The following is a 19,611-nucleotide window of genomic DNA, read 5'->3' on the forward strand; positions in this document are numbered from 1 at the left end:
TGTTTTGAGCTGAGGCAGCAGCCCTGTGGCGTAACAGGAAAAGTTACAGCTGGAGTAGTAATCTGACATGTTCTGTCCAATTTGAAAGCTTAAAAAGTGATGTAATAGACTGCAGTCCAGGCATTATAAGGTAAGAAAATCTCTCTGACGCATGAAAATGTCTGTTACAGATTTATTGCATTGTGAGAACATGGGATTCACTTTAAAGTATAGGTTTGGATTTTAATGTTTCCAGAGTGACACCTTCCTTCCAGTTTCCAGAGTGACTATATAGATCCTTTAGGTGGAGAGCATATATGTTAGCAAAACGAAAGAAGCCAAGATAGAGGAAACTGGAAGGAAGGTGTAAACACTGGATGTGGTTTTCTAATCTGACATCCCAGCCTTACCAGTTTTCAATTAGCCTTCATTATTAAAATACACTTTCATCTAGTTCACTTGCTCATGTGCTCACGCTCTCTTGTCACTTGCACGCACAGAGGGAAACTCAAACCTTCTCTCTCTGCAAGTGGGTTAATAGCCTAGGGAGCCTTTGGGCAGAGTTCTCTGCCTTAAATGCCTAAACCCAACCATGATGTCTGTGTTTTGTGCGTGTGCGTGCATGTATGTGCAGTCATATGCATGCTGTAGTGCATCTTCCATCAAGAATAACTGGTGTCAAGCTCTGGTGATGCAAGGGGGTGCAGTGTGTTGTATTTCCCACTCATCTCTAGGGAGGTTCTTACGAATTGTTGAGATGTGCAGGAAAATTCCTGAGGTTGCAGGGATGGAGGCCTTACTGAATTAGGCTGGTCTGGTTGGTGTCTTTCATAGGTATTAGAAATAGTGTCCTCTTAGGTAAATTTACACCTCTAAAGAAAGGGAAACTAGAGTTTCCTTATGCCTCTATAGTATGCTATAGCTCTTGCCTTTCTGACAAAAACTCTTCAAGGAATGAGTTACTCTTAATGCTCTATTTTCACTTTGATTTGAAGGAAAAATTTAAAGGCCTCGAGGACAAGACTTCCAAGGAGCAGCTGAGGTCACTTGACCTGCTCAGCTTGGAGAAGAAAAGGCTGAGGACTGACCTCATCACAGTCTACAACTTCCTCAAGGGGGGGGCAGCAGAGGAGGAGGTGCTGATCTCCTCTCTCTGGTGGCCAGCAATAGGACACGAGGAAGTGGAATGAAACTGTGTCAAGGGATGTTCAGATTGGACATTAGGAGAAGGTTCTTCAGGGGAAGTTCAGATTGGACATTAAGAGAAGGTTCTTCATTGAGAGTGTGGTCAGTCACTGGAACAGGTTCCCCAGGGAAGCGATCACAGAACCAAGCCTGTCAGAGTTCAAGGAATGTCTGGACAATGCTCTTAGTCATATGGTTTAGTTTTAGGTAGTCCTGTGAGGAACAGGAAATTGGACTTGATGATCCTTATGGGTCCCTTCAAACTTGAGAGATATTGTATGATTCTATGAAATATGAAGAGCTTTTAATTCTTCCTTTGAAACTAAAAGAAATATAGTAAAAAAATTTTTGGAGGCTTTTCTACAAAATCTAAAATAGATCTGTTCTTCCACGTAGTCATAATTTGACATGCTCTTATGTGTATTTTCAAGGCTGTATATTAATAAGTATGTCATTAACAGATATATTCAGAGCATCCGAGGTCTTGAGAAAGCATTTCAAATCAACTGACTGTCATTTTTAACAGGAGAGGCTAAGCTCCATCCTCCAGAGATCCCAGCAGAATCCACAGCTGCAGTAAACAGAACAGGTGACTGGATGTCACTGACACTGTACACAGCTACAGCTGAAAGATAATTTATCTTCAAGTTAAAGAGGTTTAGCCCACACAATAGGCTATTCATCTATGACAGTCCAGAGAAGCTAAGGAGTGGCATGCTTTATAATTAAAATATGCCTTTTTTTTTTTTGAAGAGTAGCAAGCTGTTGTATTTGTTTTGAGGACCCCTTAACACATTTCTGAATGTTTAGAAAGTAACCCATTTTTGTGATAATTTGATGTGAGTTAGATTGATAGGTGATAGACAGAAGAGCATATTGTGTGCACTGAGAGTTAAAAAGCACTGCAGTAATCAGAAGAATAACCAAAAGTGTGTAAGAATAGATAATAGGCAGGACAAAGGAATTTTTTTGCACTTTCTTTATAGAATACTTGGGTACTTGCAAGCCCTATTCTATCCCTGTGCATTAACACTGAGTACTATTTTGAACCAAATTATGTCTGACACTTTTAAGTTAGGAATAGCTTGATGGAAATCATGGAACTTTATTTGAAATGATTGGAGAGTGAGACAGGGTCAAGGCCAAGGAGTGAAAATCACAAAAAAAAACCCCAACAACAACAACAAAAACCCCCAAAAGTAAAAAAAGTGGGAATTAGAGTGATAATATGAGAGGTATTATTTATTGAATACAGAAGTGTCCCATTTGGTTCCTGGTTTTGTCAAGAATCTAAGTAAACTTGACTTGAGTCTTGAAAACTTCCTCCTTTCCCTATGCTTACATTCTCTGTTTGCAGTTTTTTAGTTACTATTGTTAGAAAAATATTAATTTCAGGGGCCCAGCTTTACATAATTGCAAATGTTTCTGAGGGCATTTAATTAACATAAATCAACATGCATAAAGTTTAAAATAGCTCAAACCCACTGAGCTTTAGTAACTAGGTCTTTTTCCTGGCAAGTCCTTATAAAAACACCTATATAGATTTGATAGTTGTACTGGGAGGCCAGAGAGCAGTGTAAATCAGGGGAACCAAATGTAAGTTGGAAATAGTGGGGTGTTTCCTGTCACAGAGAGATGGATTTTCCCCTCCCTCTCCTATTCGGTGCTCGTAGCTTCTGCTGCTGAATGGTCCATGAGAAGAAGGGTTTTTCTGTTCATTCTGAAGAAGCCCATGATGAGCCACAATGTTATTTCTATCTTTGACAGGGTGGTCTGTCATCTAGCACCTAATATTAAAGCTGTCTAGTCTCTATCTCTTAAAACACTTCTTTTGTAAGTGTGCCTTTTGAAGTGTCCCTGGAGGAAAGAATCAACAAATCTGATTTCAGCTCTTTATCATCTACTCTTTAATTACAGAGATTAGTCCCAAGTCCTTGATTCGGTCTTGCTGTCAGGGGGGAGAAGAAGGAAGACACAGAATATCGGTGCAGTTCTTTTTAGCTAATGATAGTCCATAAGGTAAATGTGCTCAGTAAGTCAGATGTGATACCTTTTTTGTCCCTGTCCTCAGGCCTGTATAGCTGCTGTATCAGGAAACCTGTGGAAGAGTGGAAATGGAGTTGGGTGTAATTAGTTCTGGATCTGCAGTGCTGGTAGTGAGAAGAACTGGAGCTAACATGCAAGGGACTGATCATACAGTCTTTGAGGAGGGGATGGGAAACAGGATCACTCTCTGTACACAATTTCCATGTGGACCATTAATTCCTAAGCAGTAGAAGTAGTTCTCTTATATTCCAGGTTATTGAATAGGAGGATATGCAGATACTCTGCAGTACCGAACACAGCCAGCATGAATATGTACACGCATACACTCAACATGTAAAGTATCCAAAGTTCATACCTTTGGGCACTTCTGTATCTGTAATTTAAGAGTCTTACCTTTTGATGGTAAAATAAAACTGTCCTCCATGAAGGTTACTGTAACCTCATCCCATCACAGACGTTTGAATTTAGTTTATTTTCTTCACAGAAATCTGTAAATCCTCAAAACATAAAAGGTAGGAATATTTTAAAATAGTGAAAGACATTTAAAAGTGAAAAATTAAGTCAATACTTTTGGTAATTTGGAGATGGGAACTTGGCTAAATTGTACAGTAAAGTTTGAAGAAAGGGCAAAGTATCTTTACTGAGGTCAGTAATGACATACCGAGTAAGTAGCACTAGCACAGCTCAGCACTCTGGCAATACCAAACATATTTTGGAGGAAATAGGAGTAACATACTAATACTGTTCCAGAAAGATGCTAATGTTCGTGCTCTTTCTGCAGCTTTAATCTGAAGTTCCATTTGAGCTGTAATTGTTATTAACCTCAGATCTGTGGTATTTGGAGAATCAGTTGCACTTACATAATGTTCGTTAAAAAAGGCACTTTTGTGCATGGGAACAGTACCATATTGCTATGTTTGCTTTGGACAGAATTTCTGAAGTGTGTTGCCTTTTTTTCTTTTTTTCCCTCTTTGTGTTTCAGAATGTTTATGCAAAGTATCTGCTAGTTTAATATTTGGGTACTGCCATGTTAGTGGTATCATCTAGCCATGACAGGTGAAGGAAGTGCTTAGGCAGCAATGATATGTCTTCTGTGTTCTACTACTTGCAAAGTATTCAGACTTCTAAATCTGATTGTAATTTTTTCTGAGGAGTTATATGTTAATTAAGAGATTTTGTCATTTAAATACTTTCTACATTCTGTGAATGTTGTTTTTTTGCTGAAGTGTTCCTGAGAATTCCATTCTTGAGGAGCAGTTAGGTGTAAATTTCATTTAACTGTGTTAAAAACTTTGCCGGTGTTGTTAATTTTTAAATGGCATCTTGAGTTTCTTCTTGTTAAAGACAGTCATAAATTTGTATCACATTAATTGATTTCACAGGCTGAATGACAGCAGAGTAAAAACTGCAATTTTTCTTGCTAATGTTACCTTAAACATGTTGTACAGCCCAAATGCTTCGCAATATACTTTTCTAAGAAAACAGGTATTTTATGTCATGCTTTTAAAATGTGTTTGTATGTTGCTATCTGTATATCTTATATGCTGTTTTTAAAGAAAAAATTTAAATACAAATTAAACTTTTTATTTGGATACCAACTGTGACACTAACTACCATAATTATTAGTATCCTGGTTTCCCAAATTGGTGGAAATCATTACAGTGTATTTGTAAGGCTGGTTTTAAAATCATGGGGATGCAATATTCATGTGACTTCAGCAAGTGGACATGAATCTTCTCTGATAGCCACAACAGTCTATTTTTAAAAGTAGACCTCAGTCTCAAAATTTGCTTCTCATACATTGCTGTGCCTGTAATAGATGCCTCAAATCACAAAGCCTCTGCAGGTTGGTCCTTGTATAAATTTAAAGGGTTTACAAATCTGTTTGAAAAATCATGTAAGTGGAATATCTCAAATTTCTTTTAAGTCAGTACGTTCTTTTAAGACCTGATGTGCTTTTTTTATTCAGGAATGGCAAGTAATTGTTGGTATTTATACATATGAACTCCATTTAGAGACAGAGATTAAAATGTTCAAATACGACCACATATAAATATGTTGACGTTATACCTTATTCTCTCTGATCCTGAGAAAAAATATTGTTCTACTTAGCTGGTAAAAGAAAGAAAATAATTATGCCGTATTTATTTTTAACAGACTTTCCTAATTCCATTAATGCTGAACAGATATCCTTTCAACAGCAATACAAGGCCAGCACATGCTTCTGTATAAGGGAAAGCAAGCTACGCATAATTATTTCTCTTGTTCTTTCAGTGCAGAATGCTTATATTACATAAAATGCTGTGTAATGGTCCTCTGACCTGCTGAGATTTATGCAATTAACTAAACAGAAATAATAAGCTAAAGAAATGTCAGATTGAGAACAGGGAGTGACCTTACACTGCAAATCCATGAAATCATCACCAGTTTCTAAAGTTACCATTGTTCCTGTTCTGACAAGTGTTGAACTGGATGCTTGTCAGTATCTCCAAGGGTGATAGATCACTCTTTTTAACACCTTGAACACCTTGCAAATACAGAGGAATTTTAGTTCATGTGTTGCAGCATTCTCATAGAAGGAAACACAGGAATTGTCCTTCTGATGAGTATGTTGTGTTGCTGGTCACTGAGGTAGGGTTTAATTACAAGCAAGTTCTAAATGCCGTACCAGTGTTCTCAGACTTTAGCAGTAGGCAGGTGTGGGTCTGGCTGCTGCGATCAGTCTTGTGCATCAGATATTTTGGCTTGCGTAGGTCCCTTTTATGTACTTAAGTTTGGGGTTTTTTGGTGTGTTTTGTGTTGTCGGTTGATTGGCGTTTTTCCCCCCCACTCCCAGAGGTTTAAGGACTTCTGTCTGTGCAAGAGGTCCCCTAGGAGGGATGTTGTGTTCTTGCATGTTTTTACCTTCAGAATCACTTTAAGTGAGTTTAGAGCTCCGTGATTTGGTGGAAGTAACGTGTTAGCCTGAGAGGAAGCAGATTGTTCTTTGGTAGCTTAGGTCTCTCTCCTTACCTTTGGACCCTTTGTTCTTAGCTACAGCAGACACAGAAGTCAATGGGTGCTGCTGTTCCTCAATTGAAAACCAAGAGCTTGACTGTTGAGGAAAATCAATCAAGTCTCTATGTGGGAGAGGTCAGAGTTATCAGTGTTTTCCATAGATTAAAAATACATCATTGTGTGTCAAATATAAAACTAGAAGATATTGTTGGTCTGTCAATTGATAAGTAAAGCTGAAATATTAATGTAATTTATTTTGTTTGTCATTACTGTATTTTTTCCCAAAATATTTGCCGTCTTTTTGATTAGTTAGGGCAGCAGATTTGCCAGGGATGATGAATTGCCCATTTTGGTGTTAACTGAGAGGATTCAGCAAAACTATCATTGAAGAGGGTGTTTTACTTAATCAGACATTAGTGTCTCTTCATACATGATTTTTTCAATTTATATCTACTATTTCCTCCTGCTTAATAAAATTTGAAATAATACATTGTGAAAACCTTAAGCAAAATGGATGAACTTGAGCCAAACCTTAAACAAAAAACCCTTCTTCTAGGTGCGTTCCTTGTTCTCATATTCTGTTAATGCTTACCAAATTTTTTAACAGCAATGAGTGGCATAACATATCTTTAAAGAAATTGTTTTATAGCTTTATAATATAAACAGTGCTTCAAGTTACTTTGTAATTACACTTTAAATTATATTTGTCAATTATTTTCCATACTTGTAAAAGCAATAGTTGATATGCTCACCATGAAGATCATTTTTAATTCTGTATACTCTATTTCTATAGTTCTTCTCTATATAACATATTTTTTATGAGTTGAAATTGAACTGCTGTGCCAGATGAAGTCTGTCTGTGCTATCAATCGGCTATTTATCATTACAGAAACTCTCACCTCTGTTCAAGGTGAGGTTTTTTTGGTAACTACAGTGACAATCTGCCTATAGCTCTATATGAGAAAGATGTGTTTATTGTTTTGTGGTGCTTGACAGATCTTGACTGTGCTGGAACATTACTGTGATGGCAGGTAGAATTAACGTGATTTGTTCCTTTTTTTTTCCTGTATCAGTTGACCCAGTGTGTTAAATTTAAAACATGGCTCAGGTACACATATGTTCTACATCAACACAAAATAATGTGAAATGGAGCTGTGATTCAGAGGAGCAATAATAAATCATCACCATAAATACTGTTTGCAGTATTGTCATCTGTATGTCAGTTCAAGGTGTCATTGGCACTATAAAAGACTAATAAGACAGGAGTCTTACCCAGAATATGTAATCTCTAGGTTCTTACTTTTTTGGGGAATCTTTGTAATGGGCACTGTCTTGCATGCTCTGTGTGACTTTAACTATTGCAGTGCTGAAATGTGAAGTGCAAGAAGGAATGGGAAATGCAGATTTGAGCATATACCCTCCTGTAGATCTTTCCCAGCTTGCTCCAGGCATAGCAGGTAGTCATGATTCCACCTTGTGATAACTTTTTACTTCCTCTGGAGGATATTTTTCAAAGTGATTGTTATTTCTTCCAGTTTTTACTATTTTTCCATTTTCAATTGCACTGGACAAATACAAGGATTAGATGCAGTATTTTCTCTGATGCACTACGTTTTTGTGGAAAGACATTTAAGGAGTAAGTCCCTGCTCAAACTTATATTTTCACTGAAACATGTTATATCCTTAGCAGTATTTTAAACATTTTCCCTGAAACCCAAACACTCTCTCAGTTTCCTACCCTTTTGTCATTGAATGTTAAAAAAGGAAACTTTTCAATAAATTAGGGTTGGTGTTGCATTTCTTTAAACAGGAATATTTGTGGACTTTTTTGTTTTTACAGGAGTGTATTTTACCTGTTCTATCTCATTAGAAGGAAAAATAGCATCAGCACAGCAAAAATGAATGGTTTAGATTGTTACTGTATATTGCCTTTCAGCACACTTTAATTAAAGTGGCATTTGTTTGTCCTATAATATCACCATTCCCTAATCGATGTACTGAGCAAGCACCATGGTGACAAGATAAGTTGCTTTGTTTTGTTCCATATGCCTGTGTTCCAAATTTTCCATAGTTTTAATTGGTTCCCTGCAGAATAACATTTACAAGCATATGGTATGGAAAATGCTGACTGCATTTGTTATCGTATATTTTAGTACATTGATGGCACTAGATCACTAAGCCTTTAAATGTGATTATGAGGTTATTTAATGCAGTCAATAGTGTGCTTAAAACACAGGAAAAATCTGCAGTGAGCCAAATGGTAACAAGGAAATATGTTTGAATGACTTAATGCTTCAAGGATAGATGGGGAAGTCTGTTTCAGAAAAGGTTTTGGATAATGTTTATGCTGAAACATACTTTGTCAGCTGAGAGCAATTTGGAAAGGTCTGTGGATGCTGCTTGCCATCACAAGAGGAATGTGCATAGGAACGTGGAATGCAGAAAAGGAAAAATACATGATATGTTGAAGATTATTGATTTCTGAAGAAATGCACTAGAGTTAGCTGATGAAATGGAATGCAGGATTAGCCCTTAAATCTCATGTGTCTGACTTTGGAGACATCAGCACTACCTTTTTGCACTGATTCTGCTGGCAGAAGATGGCCAATCCAAGAGAGAACATGATTGACTGAGAAGATCTCAGTCATCTCAATGTGTGTGAAGGTCTGAGTTCAACAATATTGACATAGGTGTTGGGTTATGCCTTTTTGATTGTGCTGGAGGGGAGGGTCATGGTGGAGAGCAACTGAATAGGCTTTCTTCCTGAGACAAATCAACCAAGGTGGTGTCAGACTGCTCCAAGAAGTGCTCAGGGTGTCATTTTGTTAATGGCCTCTTTGGATTTCATGAGCAGACTGGAAACTCAGACACAGCCCAAATGATCAGAAAAAGAGCATCACTCCGTACATGGAGATTTCTGATGTATGGATTACATCCTTTGCGTATGGATTCAAGAGGTACCATATCCCTTCAGTCCCTAGCCTACTTACTAAACCTAACTTACTAAATAAATTACTTACAAATTTCTACTGTCATCCATGTAAAAAAGAGTATTAGACATAAGAACAGTGCAAGTTCTAAGTTTATTAGTGACTAGACATATGCTGAAAAGCCTATGAATATTAAAAATAATACAAGATTGAGCTTATGCATTTTCTCTTTCTCGTATGCAATATGTATATGGCTATGATATTAGTATTATGGTGAGGGCAGTTCAGGGGTCTCAACAGTATAGACATAACCAATTACTGTACGAGTAAAAAGGCAGTGGCTTCTCATAATGGAGCATGTGTTTCTATTCTCATAATATTCCAAATCAAAAAATAGATTGTTTTTGTAAAATCAAATTTCAGTATGAGTGTTCGTTTCTTAGTGCACTGTCATTTCACTAACAAGCATAAAGTTGAAATATAATTTTTAATCTGTGCTCAGCTTCTGCAGCAAATCAACCCAACATCTATCTCTCGCGAAGACACTTGGACTTCAACATGTCACAGTAATAGAATTCCTTCATGGAGAAAGAAGCTGCCAATAATAAGAAAGGGCTTTTGGGAAAATTATTTTGGAGAACGGTGTTTGCAACAGACATAAAGGACAGCAGAGGAGTACTTGTTAATTGGTTTCTGATTTTCAGTGTGGAAAAAGAAATAGTGACTGAATAATACTAAAGTTAAAAAAATCCACTGCGTCTTTTCTGAGGCAGTCTTACCAGAGAGTGGGTAAAAAGCCAAAGACATTTTAGAATTATGGTATGATAAAGCCCTGTTGAACAAGAAAGGCAAAATTGGAGGTGATCACCTTTGGCCTCCTCATCATGCCTTCCAGATACGATTTTTTTCTCTCTCAGCTGAAGGCATGTAATACGTTTTAGAATGATGGGAAGATGGTGTCTGTGATTTTACTTTTAGCATGGACTACTTGTTTGTCTTGAATCACTTAAAATATTATTCATAAGGAAGAGGAGACAGAAGTTTACACAGAAGATCTGAAACAAAAAGAAAACATGAAAATGTAGCTATGCATATTGTATTTGGGTGCAGTATAGTCACAAATAATTATGTATAGCACTTTATAAAAATTTAGAAGAAACATTGAGATTGCAAGATGATACAATTAAAAAAAAGGAAAGACCGGAGTAAAACCTACTTATATATTGTCGATATAAACAGAAAATTCAGTTTCATTATGATCACTAGTGGTATTTCTACTTGACTGTTGGCTTACTTCAGGGTGTGGTGTCCTGTTCAACTTTGTGTGTGCCACCTAACGGCTACACTGACGTAAGAAACATGAAGCTCAACTCCCATGGCTCCTGTACAGCACAGGGTTCAAGTGCCTCCTAACTCTTGGTAAATTTATTCTCAGTTGCAAAGTTGCTTCCACCATTTTAGAGAAGGAGCTAAGCTTCTTAAACGCTCTTGAGATCAGCTGTTAGGTCTGTGACAGAGGCAGGTAAATGAAATGCATTGTTTGAGTTGAATTCCCTTGCCTTCACTAAAAAAAATTTACCTTTTTTTCTTCAATACACTTTCTCTTTGATCTCTCTATTTCATCCAACTTCTGCAGTATATGAGGTAGGGAATTATTGGTACCAGTCACCTCCTGACACACCACTGGACCGATAGAATTAATATGACAGATTAATGTTCTTCTGCTCCTCAGGTAAATGTGCTCCCTACTTTAAATTAATTTGTTTTTAATATCTCAAGGGACACCTTGATCCTCTAGTAAGCCAAACAGTTCCTAAAGGAGTTGAGTACTATCAAGTCTTGTAAACTGATAGGCATGCCAGTCTCACCTTTGCATCTTAAGTGGCAAGTGGGAAGGAGAAGGAAGAGGAGTCTTGTAACTTGTGCTGAAAAGGCAAAGATGCTGTGACTGGCTTTAGACACTAAAGATAACCTGGAATAGAAATATAACTTGTTCTTTTGCAGAACTGAATTGCTGTATGCTATATTGCTGATACTCAGTTATTAGGTGCAAGCACTAATTCTGCAAAGAACACATTAATTTGATCAACAGATAACGCAGCATAAAAGGAAGAGGGAAACTTTGAGTTTTATATTTAGTAACATCTATGATAGAGAATCCTATTGACAGGCTGTTGAAGTACTGCTGATTCAAGCTTAAATAATCATTCTGCTGGGAACATTTTCCTTTTTCAGCCATATGAGAGTATATTCCTGTTTTGTCTTGACAGAAAGAGCAATGTGTTATCTTTACTGAGCCTAAGGTCATTTAAGTAAGTTTTTTCCCTTCCTCACTTTGTTAATCTTGTATCGTAAAAACTTCAGTTTCTTTAATTGACAAATGACAAAGCATGTTTAATATGTCTGACTTAATGGGAGTTTTATCTTGAGGTATTAGCAAAATTGGGATCAAAATGTGGTGCCAAAGTCATGCTTCCAAAATGCGTGTGGACATAGGCACGTATGTGTACCCATGTATGCCCATTTTGAAAACCAGATACTATTTGGTAAACTGTATACTTACACCCTATGATCCAGTAGAAGTGGTATCTCAGAAGTTGGCCCAAAAGGCAAAAATTTGGAGAAGCAAAAGAGTGTGAACATGTAGAGCTTATAAAACATGGAAGAGAATCAGTGCCAAACCAATTGATGGAACAAATCTAATTTTAAAAGGAGCCAACAAGATAATGATTGATGTTCTTAATTCTGTGGTGTTTCTTTTGATATTTAAATGGCACCTCTGCATTATTTGATTACTCCAACTAGTCTTTTTCAAATGAAAATTGCATGTAGAGATGCATTTGTTCATTTTTATTTTTCGCAATGTGAATAAAAGTATGTGATAAGTTAGAAGGTATTTCAGGAACAGAGCAGACTTGCATGCAGTTATATTCTGTAAAATTAACAGTGAAAAGAGTAGATGTTTGCAGTTGGTATGAATTCTTTCTTGAATAGTATGAAATTTGTCTGTCTGCAGAATGCTATATCAAAGCCTGTTGGTAATGCAGAAATACTGAACTGAATTCTCAGCAGCAATAGCTGACTGTGCCAATTCTTGATTAGAAATAACAGGAAAAGAAAGCTCCAGTCTTGTGGAAATTGCAGGAACAATCTAGGAACAGGACTTCCTTGCTGGACTGGCATGCCATATAGTTAACCAGCCTTATTTCCATTATTAATTTTGAAGGATCAGCATGCTTCAGTGGAACAGTGTGATTTTGGGAAACAGCATTTTTGAATAAAACTCTCTTTAGCAAGCTCTTGTCTCTTAAATATGGTTTTTAAAGTATTAACTTCAGAAGACCAATAATGCCTGTTCAATAAGGCTATGTTCAGCTTCCTGTGTGCAGGGAAGTGCAGTCACCATCAGAGAGGGGAGTGCAGGTAATGCGGTAAAATATGTGTATCAGTAGGGCCCAGGTAAGTTCTATATGCATGACAAGTAAGGTGTGAAGACATCTTTCTAGTCTTTGTTATAGACTAGTCATATTCTTTTGTCATCAGATCTTATTCAGCACAAAATACCAGGTCATATTTTATGCCTATCCAACCATTTCTGAGGGCTGCATTGAGGTTTTTATGACCCTTCCACTTTTGTTTATCTTAACAAAGGCTGTGTCTCCCATACAAAAGCAGATGGTGTGGATTTAGAAAATTGCCCTTTTGTTTTATTAGATTTTATTCTGCTAGTGGGATTGATTTTGCTGTAAAAGCTTTTTTTTAGTTTCATAAGTAAAGCAACATTGTACAATATAGATCCAACAGGTAATTATTAAAATATGGCACACCTGAAATTTTCTCAAATTATGTTCCTTAGGGAAGGATTCACTACGTAACCATGTATTTTACAACTATTACAGTAAACTATGATGTATATTACATACTGTACATAATAAATGTGATATTGCAGCAGCAGAGAAATACAATAGTTCTCCTTCTGTCCTCAGAAATAAGGGAAAACAAAGACTGATCACGATAAGAAACAATCCTTTTTTTACAGGCCAATATAAAGCTTGTATAGTAGTAAAAAGTAAAAAGACTTATGAAATATTAAACTAACTTGAACTTTGCATAAAATATTAAATTAACTTTGCCTTGACTTAAAGCCATTTCTTTGACAAGGGAGAGGATAATCAACTTAAAAGCCCTCAGGCCAACAGAAGTATAATACTGGCTGATGCTGTAAGACAAATGCAGGACTCCAAAATGACTGCTGGGTTGGAGGTACAATTCCAAAACTACTGAGTAGATACAAAATTCTCTTTCAAGTAAGTTACTTAAAATCTCAGTTGCAGTATTTATTACTATCTTGCCTTTGCCCAGGTAGTTTAGCCTTTTTCCCTGTGCATCTCCAGGAGAGCTAAGTATGGCTGTGCAACTGTGCTCCTTTCTTAGTGTTTCAGCCACAAGGCTGGAAAAGCTTTCAGTGTGGAATCTGACACTGTATTATTATGTGACTCTGCAGGTTCTTCTTTATTAATATGCTTCTGTTGAGCCATATAGCTCCTTCCTTCAAAGAATTGCTATCCTTGACAAGTGACATCCCATTTCATGCACCAAAATGTTGAAGGACGGAAAATCCAGTGACATTTGAGGCAAAAAGAAAACAGTGACTCAGAAAGCAAGGATGTGTGTGACTGTGTGTGTTGGGGGTGGGTGGAAGGTGTGTGTATGGAGAGGGAAAAGAACAATGTCATCTTTTGCCTTGAGACATTGAGCATTTTGTAGGGGTTTCTGTTTATACTAGAAAGTCTTCCGTATTTCTTATCTTGCATGATCATTTCAGCTTCTGTATTAACAAAAAAAAAAAAGACAATGTCATTTTTGACTGGGATATTTTAATTTGATGCATCAATGTAGTAATATATCCTAGCCAAAATTTTTGCAAGCCTGATTGCCAGTATATGCAGTATGTTTGAATGATTCAGCTGTTTGATGAAGATAAGAACCAATAAAAGGTATTTTTGACTGCAGTTGCATAAAGATAGACTTGCCATACTAATGCTTTTATGTGATTAAAGACCAGAAAACTGGGCAGATATAAGAGTTACTTCACCATAAGTATCAGAGTGTCAGAAGAGATCTCTTACTAGATTGCTGAAGTAGCTTAATGTTTATAAATCTCTTTTTTGGGCATGATAAGTGAATGTTGATCTGTGCAGGTCTGATCTGAATTGAGTTATTCTGACTCTCATAATTTCTTTAATTCATTTTATCCCAGGCTTCCAGAGTTCATACATTTTACAATTTAGCTTTAATCTAGCTAAGCAAAAACCCATCATCACTAAGAGGGATCACTGGTCTCTTACGTAGTTTAATTTATGAGTTCCAGTTTCATCATCAAGCTCTTAATTTTTTTAATTCTTAGAGATATTGAGGGTTCATGATTCCTCTCAGATTTAGCTGTGGTAGCTGCAGGACTTAATCACATTTTAGTCCTAATGCAGCTAAGTCTCAGAGTTTATGGATCTAAAACATCTTCCTCCTTGTGGGCTTCTCTGCTGAGGTCTTTGCTTGGAAAGACCTGGAAGAGGAAGCCTCGCATCCATGTGCCTGCTATTCTTCTAGCTGGCTGATTAGCAATCAGTAGACTTTGCAAACTAGTTGTACCTGAGATGATGGAACAGGAAGCAGTCTCAGACCTATAAGATAAACAATAAGCTTGGATGGCCCTGGAGAACGTACTTCAGAGTTGCTTTTATGGAGAGTATACTTTTTGGAAGGTTATTGTTAATAAGTAGTAGTAAGATACTAAGAAGCCATTCAGGGAGCTATACATGAGGAGTGAAAATGCTGGTGAAATTGTGTATCTTGGACTTGCAAGAGGGGAAGGAGAGGAGAATAAAATTACTCTTAGTGAATAAGAGTAGAGATCAGGAAGGATGAAAAAGATATCACTGATCTTTAAAACATCATGTGAGGACTGTCAGTGGAAGGTCTACCTTGTGCCTTGATCTTCTAGAAGAAACAGGTAAGCAATCAAATCACAGCAACAGACAGTAGCTCATGCTGGTTTTGTGTTGATTTCTGAACCATGAGCAACCACGGAAGCTGAAGATACAGTTCCTCCAGACTCAGAAGAGGTGGTACCAACTTAACAGAGGAAACTTTCCACTTAAGTCTGTTAGAGCTGAAGGTGTCAACTGAGCTAGAGGATGCCACTTCTTTTCTATGCTTTTTGAAAAACATTACCTGATAGGAGAATTGAGGGATAGCGTACTTTTGTTCCAAATATACAAAAAAAGGCAGCACATCACAGGGAAGCTTGTTTTGTGCAGTGTCCTGTTCATAGCAGTGGAACTGGCTGTTCCCTGGACACCCAGCCTCATGAGCTGGGAGATGGGGAGGGGAAGCAGAATGAGCTCAGCACAATTAAAGAGGAAGTGGTCAGAGACCTGCTACACCACTTGGATGCACACAAGTCTGTGGGACCGGATGGGTTACACCCAAGGGTGCTGAAAGAGTTGGCAGATGTGCTCGCCAAGCCGCTTTCCATGATTTACCTCAAATCATGGCTAAGTGGGGAGGTCCCGTTGGACTGGAGGGTGGCAAATGTGATGCCCATCTACAAGAGAGGCAGAAAGGAGGATCCAGGAAACTGTAGACCTGTCAGTCTGACCTCGGTACCAGGGAAGGTCATGGAGCAGGTCATCTCGAGTGCCATTACAAGTCATATAATGGACAACCAGGGGATCAGGCGTAGTCAGCATGGGTTTATGAAAGGCAGGTCCTGCCTGACAAACCTGATCTCCTTCTATGACAAGATGACCCGACTATTGGACGAGGGAAAAGCTCTGGATATTGTCTACCTGCATTTTCGAAAAACATTTGACACAGTTCCCCATAGAATTCTCATAGAAAAACTGGCTGCCCATGGCCTGGATGAGCGTACGGTCTGCTGGGTCAAGCACTGGCTGGCTGGATGGTCCCAGAGAGTGGTGGTCAATGGAGCTAAATCCAGCTGGCGGCTGGTCACAAGTGGTGTTCCTCAGGGCTCGGTGTTGGGACCATTTCTGTTCAACATCTTTATTGATAAGGACATAGAGTGTATCATCAGTAAGTTCGCAGATGACACCAAGTTAAGCGGGAGTGTCAATCTGCATGAGGATAGGGAGGCTCTACAGAGAGACTTGGATAGATTGGATCGGTGGGCCAACATTAACGGCATAAGCTTCAACAAGGCCAAGTGCCAGGTCCTGCACTTGGGCCACAACAACCCCATGCATGGCTACAGGCTTAGGGAGGTGTGGCTGGAGCTGTCTGGAAGAGAAGGATCTGGGGATTCTAATTGACAAGCAGCTGAACATGAGCCAGCAGTGTGCCCAGGTGGCCAAGAAAGCCAACGGCATCCTGATTTGTATTAGAAATAGTGTGACCAGCAGAAGTAGGGAGGTGATCTTACCCCTGTACTCTGCACTGGTGAGGCCACACCTTGAGTATTGTGTCCAGTTTTGGGCACCTCAATACGAGAGAGATATCGAGGTGCTGGAGCGAGTGCAGAGGAGGGCAACGAAGCTGGTGAAGGGCCTGGAGAATAAATCCTATGAGGAGGGATTGAAGGAGCTGGGACTGTAGTTTGAAAAAGACAAGGCGCTACAACTACCTGACAGGACGTTGTAGAGAGGTTGGTGCCGGTCTCTTCTCACAGGTAATTAACGATAGAACAAGAGGGAATGGCTTTAAACTGCAACAAGGGAGGTTCAGACTGGCCATTAGGAGAAAATTTTTCACAGACAGAGTGGTCAGACAGTGGAATAGGCTGCCCAGGGAGGTGGTGGAGTCACCGTCCCTGGATGTGTTTAAGGGTCATTTAGATGAGATGTTGGGGGATATGGTGTAGGGGAGAACTTTGTAGAGTAGGGCTGGTGGTTGGACATGATGGTCTCAAGGGTCTTTTCCAATCGTTTTCTGTGATTCTGTGATAAGTTTGGATTTAAGCCCTGAAAGATGAAAACAAAGGTTGTTTTGAGGGTTCCATTGATCTTAAAATATCATTGTAATCAATCTGAAAATAGTTTTGTAACAATTTATTCAATTATTCCTCTTATCATAACTTCAGATTGATCACTGCTGTCCTTGCTAGCTTTTGATTACCTTTAAAGTTGTACTAAGCAACATTGTGGTTATAGACTTGTAGTGGGTCTGGCTGAGCCGGAATTGGTTTTCCCCTATAGCAGCCCTCATGGTGCTGTGTTTTATGTTGGGAGCTGGCAGGGTGTTGATAGCACACTGGTGTTGTGGCTACTGCTGAGTAGTGCTTACACAGCACCAAGGCTCTTTCTGACATTTCCCCCCCTCCCAGTGGGACAGGGTGGGCAAGATCTTGGGAGGGGACACAACCAGGACAGCTGACCCGAACTGACCAAAGGGATATTCCAGACCATATGACGTCTGCTCAGTATAAAGCTGGGAGAAAGGAGGGGTGGGTGTGGGGGTGTGTGTGTGTGTGTGATGTCACCCTTGGTCCTCCGAGGCAACCACTACGCGTATTGGAGCCCTGCTTCCTGAGAAGGCCTGACATCGCCTGTTAATGGGAAGTAGAGAATAAATCTGTTTTCTTTTTTTGCTTCCATGCGCGGACCTTTTCTTCGCTTTGCTTATATTAAAACTGCTTTTGTTTTACCCACAAGGGTTGGGGTTTTTTTTCCTATCTTATTTTCTTTCTCCTATTTGCCCTGTTGAGAAAAAAGGGGGAAGGGGGGGAAGTGATAGAGTGACTTGGTGGGTACCTGGCATTTAGCCAAGGTCAAACCACTACGACATGGTTGTTCCTGAAAGAGTATCTCATGATTTTTATCCATGGATGATGGTGTCTTTTTGTCAGTAATGATTATCTGAGGAAGTGATGTCAGGCTGAAAGTACTGGCTTCTACAACTTCTAAGATGCTGCAAATCAGATTGAGGGTTAAAAATGTTGCTTTCATAGTCCTGTGGTAGAATTGGTAGATGGCATCTATTTGTGCTAAGATAAATGTTTGCAGTAGCATTCAGTTTTTTTATCACTGCAGTTTTGCGGAGTTGATCTTTTATCCGATGCACAGATCTCAGATTGTCTGTGCAGCACAGTATAAACTAGTATTTAACCTGCTCTCACTTGTGTAGGACTGTGGTCATCGCTAAGCTTTTGATAAAGTATCTGTGCTATTAGTACAAGAAGGTTTCCTGTGTTACAAGAGAATGGGGGGGGGATGCCACCTAGCTGTCTTGAGTAATCTATTAAAATATAAATACAGTGTCTCTGATTCTGGCATCAGAAAAAACCCAGGTCAAATAATAAAGATACTTGGAGTAGCAAATGTTGTCCCATGTGAATAGGTTATGCAAGTGTGATCTTTGTGTGTCACTGAATTATTTTAGTAGCTATTGCTGGGAAATGGGGAAGTAAATAATTCAGTATTAACGTACTGAGCTGCGTCAGGGATAGCATGTGCTTGGTTTTGTGCTTCCCTGTAGATGTCCTTGGCTGGTCAGTTTTGCACATGGCAGCTTTCAGACTGTAGCTCCTGATCTGTGGTTTGGAGTTACATCTGTGTGCTTAGAGGAGTTGCTGCTTAGCCCAGTGGTTCTAATCTTCCTGTTAACCCTCTAATGGAACAGCACATACTATGTGAATGCAAACACTAGGATGGGCCTTCTAGCTATTGCTGGTGGAGATTGTCTGCAAGCCTTATCTGTTTCTATCTACATCAAATTTATGCTGTTTTCTAGAAGTGTGTCATAGAATCATAGAATGTCTGGTGTTGGAAGGGCCCCATAAAGATCATCAAATCCAACTTGTCTTTGAGAAAATGGATTACTTGTGTGGATAAGAATATTCAGAAAATGGAGGATTTCATTTAGGAAAATAATAGCAAACATCATCTTGTGCTTTCTACTAATAATTGTGACATTTTAGGTTGTTTTCATTACGTTTTCATCCCTTTGTGAGTTTCCAGAACTACATGAAGAATTAACTGTCCAAATGTATTCTACAACTTTATTAGTATCAATTTATTATTAATAATCAGTTTGGTAATACATGATTTGATATTGGAAGGTGTCTCTTCAAAAATTCTTCAGATTGGTGAAACTAGATACGGGCTATCACTTTTCTCTCTCATCAGTGTGTCTTCATCAGAATGTGAAGCACAGGCTTTCTTTATTCTGGTCAATTTTGACATTGAAATCTGTGAAATAGAAACCTGAATATACTTATTAATACAGCTTACAGGTTGACTTTGTATTTTAATGTTAATAAAGTAGCTGTCATATTTTATTAGAAAAACCCTGTTGCAAAAACCGCTTTGCTAAAAGTCACAAATGAGACATTAGGGAGTGAAATGGTGTAGTTGTGTACAAATTAACAGATTCTTACTCAGGGGTAGGTAGTCATTCCAGTAACCAGTTGTAGTGGATGAAACAAAAATAAATCCTCTCTGGAGTGACCAGAGAAAGG

General features: G+C 38.5%; 1 protein-coding gene across 1 annotated transcript in view; it reads left to right on the top strand.

The window, feature by feature from the left end:
- PRUNE2 (prune homolog 2 with BCH domain) overlaps positions 1 to 19,611 on the top strand; it is a 148,536-nt gene that overhangs the window by 12,478 nt on the left and 116,447 nt on the right. The gene's annotated exons all lie outside the window — the stretch shown is intronic.

The sequence above is a fragment of the Strix aluco genome, chromosome Z, assembly GCF_031877795.1.
Source record: "Strix aluco isolate bStrAlu1 chromosome Z, bStrAlu1.hap1, whole genome shotgun sequence".
In the NCBI taxonomy this organism is placed as follows: domain Eukaryota; kingdom Metazoa; phylum Chordata; class Aves; order Strigiformes; family Strigidae; genus Strix; species Strix aluco.